The following is a 6,000-nucleotide window of genomic DNA, read 5'->3' as shown; positions in this document are numbered from 1 at the left end:
TGTGGAATTACTTCATCAATTGTGGAGTTAAGATTTACAAGGAAGATTGGGAAGTGATCGCTGCTGTGAAGGTCATCAGCGACCTTCCATTCATAGTCCAAAAGCAGCGAAGGAGAAGAAATTGTCAAATCGATGCATGTGTATGTACCCGTGCCTGGGTGTAAATATGTCGGTGATTTGGTGTTATATAGACACAGATCGTGTCTGGAAATGAAGTCTTCTATTTTGTAACCTCTGTCACTTATGTGATTTGAACCCCATAAAATGTTATGGGCATTAAAATCCCCGAGTAAAACAAAGGGTGGGGGGAGGTGTTGAACAAGGTTGTCTAATTCGTTTGGTAATAGGTTGGTGTTTGGTGGTAAGTAAATAGAGCAAAATATAATCACTCGATGAAGAGTGACGCTTACAGCAGTGGCTTGTAAATTAGTGTTTAAATGGATGACGCTATGAGGGGCTCTGTTCTTCATAATAACACAGACTCCTCCTGAGGCTCTGTCAACATTCTGTGAGTAGTTGTTAAACAGGGAGTAGTTTTTAAGTGTGACGTTATCTGTATTTTTCAAAAATGTTTCCTGAAGACATACTACTGCAGGATCATGTTCGTTTAAAAGCAGAAGAATATCATCGTAGTTGGATTTAAGTCCTCTACCTTTCCATTGTAAAATGGTGTTCTTCGTTACAACTTTATATTGAAGATTCTGGAGCTAGGTTAGACCTTTCGCTGAGGCAATCTGTTTGGTTATTTATCTGGAGGAAGTACGGGGGTGTATTTTTTGTTGTTAGGTCTGGAGCCGCCTTGAGGACATTGAGAAGATTTTTTTGCATCCACGTCCTCTAAGTCTCCAAACCTATTGTGCAGTTTTATGGGGTCATCAGACCCCTTTTGCTGCCTATTTGCTTGTGACTTTTTCTTGCTATTTGGTGATCTTGGTGGTGGAGTATTGTTGAGGGTTGTTTGCGTCGATGTTGAGTTTTTCTGGGGTTTGTAGTGCGGGATGTTCGAATCGGAATGGGATTCAGGTGGGTTTGTTTGAGTTTGGGCGTCTTTCGTTGCTTTTTGGCTGCTCTTCACTACAGTTGAGAAGGATGGGCCGGGGAGTGATCTAGCTTGAACAAGCTTCCTGGCCTCTTGATAAGGGATGTTGGACGTGTATTTAACCCTCTGGATTTCCTTCTCCTGTTTCCATGTGTCGTATTCCTTTGACCTAGCATGGTGTTCCTTGCCGCAGTTGACGCAATGCGGAGTGGCTTTGCACTCCGATTACCGATGGGAGGGGTCGCCGTATCGGCCGTATATTTGACTTCTAGAGCATCTATCTTCATGATGACCGTATTTTTGACATTTGTAGCATCGGAGGGGATTTAGTATGTATATCTCAACCTTAACTTGTAGGAATCCAACCTTGACCACTTTAGGTACTGTTGGCTTATTGAAGGCGAGTATAATAGTGTTGGTGTCCTACAGATTGTTGTTTCGTTTGATACGAATTCTGCGGACTGCAGTGACACCTTCATTTTTCATGCCCTCGACGATTTCTTTCTCGCTGACTCCGGCTAGGTCACGGCAACGAATGACGCCTTTTGATGTGTTTTAAGTGTAGAGTGTACGAAACAGGTTACTGGAATATCGTGAAAAGTCTTAATTTTTTGTATATTTTCAGTGTGTGCTTTGCGCTCACATTCTAGAAGTAGGCCGCCTGATTTTATTTTTTTTACACTTTTGGGCTTGCCGACTAATCCAAGTATAGTCTTTTCGACTATAAATGGCGATAGTTCAGCAAGTGGTTTAGACTCGTCTTTCGATTGGATGACCATGAAGCGAGGAAAGGATTCCACACTACATGGCTCATCATTCGACTCTGATCCAGTTTTGGTACGTTTGTTTTGGTTTCTCTTTGGAATTATCCATGATGGCTTCAATGAAAATTCAGCACCCGTGCTCCCCACCCACCAAGGAGCCCAGCAAGGGGACACTTTTCAAGTGCCAGGGATACACAGATGCCATACTCAGTTGATAAAATTACCTTTGATTGGCCCTGAAGTGGCCAATTTCTAAGGTCGGTAAAATTACCCTCCGATTGACCCGTTAAGCCACCGCCTTCTAGGAAGTCTTCTAAGACTTGGAAAAGGGAAAGATAAAGGATTAGAATATAGGGGCAACGGTGGTATCAAGAGAGATACAAGGAGACAGATAAAGAAGGTGAGAGAGTTAATAAATACTTCCTAGGGCTCGACGTGACCAGCCGATTTGTCGGAATCGCACCCATCCCGACCACCCGTCTAAGAGAAGTAGAGGCCAAAGTAGTGTATTACATGGAAAGCCTCTGCTCAACTACCAGCATTCTTTCCTCCCCCGACACGGGACGCAACCCACGGCAAACAGGTTGCCTCTACTTAGTCACCTTTTACGACACGTCGGGCCAATTCTACAACCCCGGGGGAGGGGTGCAATGTAAATGGTGATGTTTCGCCATCACAAGCCATGTGAGTTGCTTAGTTGTCTCTGAAGATTTACTCAGTTCCCGATTTCGCCTGTTCCTTTGTATATCTAATTATTTTCTGGTTACACTCTACGTGTACTTTACAATATGCTTCCATCATATTGTTTGCCTTTTAACTCATCTGGGTCCATGAATGTTTATATTTAAAACGAAACTAGTTTTATTTTTAATTCAATTTTTTGGATATAAGTTGAATGACCTGTTATACAATATATCTGAATATTCAAGTGTGTATAAATGCGGAGTCATTACGTTACACTTGATATTTTCCCGGTACTCATATAGTAATTACAAACGTACATTTTAAATAATAACTCACTAGAAGTGGTCACTTGCACAAGTAATCGCTCCACCAAGTAAGTGTTTTATTCTCCAATTACCTTTCACAATGTTTGATTAACTTAACGAAGAGTACAAGTGCAGTATATAAATTGTATTCTACTGATTACATTAGAGTTTACTGAATAAGATAGTATGGTATTGAAAACTAAACGGTTTTTCAATTACAATGTAAAACATTGGTCAATTGTGTGACATCCAGAATGGCGGATGAAGAAACTTCATAATTTTGGTGATGAATTTCTATATGATTAGGATTTTTGTATAGCATTATTATTAGTACAGATTAATGTATAGGATTATTATTATTGGTGTATTTGATTATGTTTAATGCATAGGATTATGTTTAGTGGATAGAAAATATGCATGATCCTACCTCCAATAGAATAGTTTCATAACTACGGGGTAGCGCTCACGACTGCACCGTCCCACAGCATTCCGGATGCCAAGATGTCCTGATTATATTTATAGTGGTAACATTCAGAGCACAATGCTTCTAAACAACAAACAAATCTGATTTTAATTACTCTTGTTTCACCAATTTATAAAATGGCTTGCACAAATATGGATAACGAGAGTACAAAATGTACACAAGTTGCAATTACATTGATTTTTTAAACATTTTCTAGCTAAATTGTGTGTATGCAGCGATAGCAGGAGTCAGCGGATACTGTGTTACTGTTTGAGTGCGGGAACAAGAACTTTGACATGGGGTGAGGGTAGCTGTAAAATATGTAACAAAATATGCAATAAAAAAGATTAAAGTCTCTGGTTTTATTGGGATTTGGTACATATTTGCCTCAGCTACATGTATAATTTGGAATCATATATTCTAATGCATAACTGTGCCAAAGGATGTGATGGCATGAAAAACTTTACCATCATGTAACACAGTTTTGTGTTACACCTACGATGGCAACACAGACTTGGACGAGTTTTCAATCTTGATGCAGTGTTGCAGCTTGATTGAGCTGTGAGGGGTAACTTTAATGTACCTATTGTCCCACAATAATGATCAAGATACGAAGATATTTTTTACATTTATTGGAGTGTGTATTGATGTAATTTGGATTTTTAACGTAGCTTTAAAAATATCTGTCATATCGCTACGATGTCAGCAGTGTGGCAGTTTATAGTGATGTCTAGCACTGGAACATCATGCTGCAGACAGGTAGCATGATGTCCCACCCAGTCACGTTATCCTGACACCAGGCCGACCAGTCCTAACACTAACCTCTTAATGATGAGCTCGAAGCGAGGCAGCTGTTAGCACCATGATTAGAAGTCTTTGATATGACTCAACCAGGGTTCGAACCCGAGACCTCCTGCATCCGTGGCGGACACTCTAACCACTTGGCCACCGGAGCGGTCCAAATCTGGGGGAAGAGTGTCAGTTTAGGGTGTGGAAGACGCATCCTGGTCTATCTCAAGATACAGTAATTTTGATGTGATATGAGCAAACACAGTAATGTTATCATGCTGTATATAGCAAAGCAATGGCGTCTATAAAAATAGCGAGGGTTCTAGCAGCAGGGGGGGCGAATCCGACATTTTGTCCAATCGTTATTTGGCTTAATTAATATTTCTGCACTGAGCGGATCCGGTGTAGTCAGCGCCTGGTAAAAAAAAAACGACGTTGGTCCATCCTACACGACGGTGACGTCATTTAGTTTAATGCGCGCCGATCCCAGCGTCGTCAGCGTCCGGTAAACACAGCGACGACCGCGTCGATGTCATTTCCCCCCCCCCCCCCCCGCTGCTAAGAAGTTATTTACAATGATCTTACAAACAGAGTGATCACTAACTCCTCCTCTTGTAGATCAATTAGGTTATTTGACTGATCGGTAAGTCTAAAATTAATTCTCGTTAAAAACCGATTATGGCATCGCATATAGACCGGATTAATCGGGCTCTCAACGATTAAGAATCCGGGAGGGGCTGTTGGTGAAAATGAATAAAGGATATACCCCTGTTGAGCTTGATTTGATTGCTTGGTATCTACCTGGTAACTCCCTTCGATAACATCACACACTAGATTGATTGCTATCACCGATGTGATATTTACGTTGTATGGAGCAATATGCCTACCACCATCTCCGTTATCGTGTCTGAGGATAATTGATGGACCGAGAAAATCATTAAGAGACTTTCTTAGTTCTGGCGCGTTGTATTCTGGAAACTTGAAATCGGGTAAATCGGCTTCTGTGATATTATACTCGGTTAGGAATTTTTGTTTATTATCATCGCTGTTATCGGATATTATTTTAACGATTCGTTTATTGATATATTCCATGTCTGATATAAGTTGATTTAACACCTCAACGTGTTTTCGTGCTTTTGTTTTCCGTAGTTGTTCTAGTTGCAATTGGTAATTACGATTAATCTCAATAAAAGCACTAACGATATCATTTAAAATAACTGTGAACACTGCGGACGATTCAGGGGTTTTGTCATACTGAAAATACCACTGCATGGCATTCCTGTCTTGAAATATAAACCAACTGGGTAATAACGTGCTTTTCATAATAGACAAACCATCTCGATAACTGGTAATAATTTCATGATACGATTGCGCATTCGTGTGCAAATCCGCGGAGATTTCATTAGGTGGATTCTCGGGCCAACCTAGTATGGTTCTTATTGAACTGTTATAAATATCAACCATATACCCCGGTGTGCTTATTTCAATCGTCGACGATAACGTCGGTTCATGAACCGTAATAGCGATTTTTGATTCTTTTCCTGTGATCGATTTTATCCTGCGTTGAAATTCTTTATTGATTTGTTCTATTTGGTATGACCCAGTTGGTATTGTAACCTCCTTCCAGTCTGGGGTCCCATCGGGTTTATTTGTCCATGCAAAAACCAGCGAGTTATTAGGTTGTTGTCCGTTAAATGCTTCCGCTCGGATATTAGGCCAACTGTGATATATTCGCAATTTTGCCAGCGCTATTTCCTTCACTGGGACCGATGATGCGAAGTTTACACTGAATTCTGGCTTCGTTGATGTTATCGATATCATATTTGTTTGTACCGGAGTGGTGTTCTCCGCGATCCGTTGAAGTAATTGCAACCCTTCGGGGTTCAGCGACATTATTATTATTCGCTGTTTCTAGTGTTTAATTTCAACACCGAATATTAACAACCTGCTTGTTTT

At 40.6% G+C, this 6,000-nt stretch overlaps 1 protein-coding gene across 1 annotated transcript in view; it reads left to right on the top strand.

The window, feature by feature from the left end:
- The first annotated feature begins 2,777 nt into the window (after positions 1-2,777).
- Positions 2,778-6,000, top strand: part of LOC149779254 (uncharacterized) — a 66,628-nt gene continuing 63,405 nt past the window's right edge. Inside the window, exon 1 of the mRNA XM_089939843.1 lies at positions 2,778-2,860. The gene's annotated coding sequence lies outside the window, so the exon portion shown is untranslated. The remainder of the gene's footprint in view (positions 2,861-6,000) is intronic.

Source organism: Sinohyriopsis cumingii, chromosome 17, assembly GCF_028554795.1.
Source record: "Sinohyriopsis cumingii isolate HCF-2022 chromosome 17, ASM2855479v2, whole genome shotgun sequence".
In the NCBI taxonomy this organism is placed as follows: domain Eukaryota; kingdom Metazoa; phylum Mollusca; class Bivalvia; order Unionida; family Unionidae; genus Sinohyriopsis; species Sinohyriopsis cumingii.
This window is presented reverse-complemented; position numbering and strand designations above follow the sequence as displayed.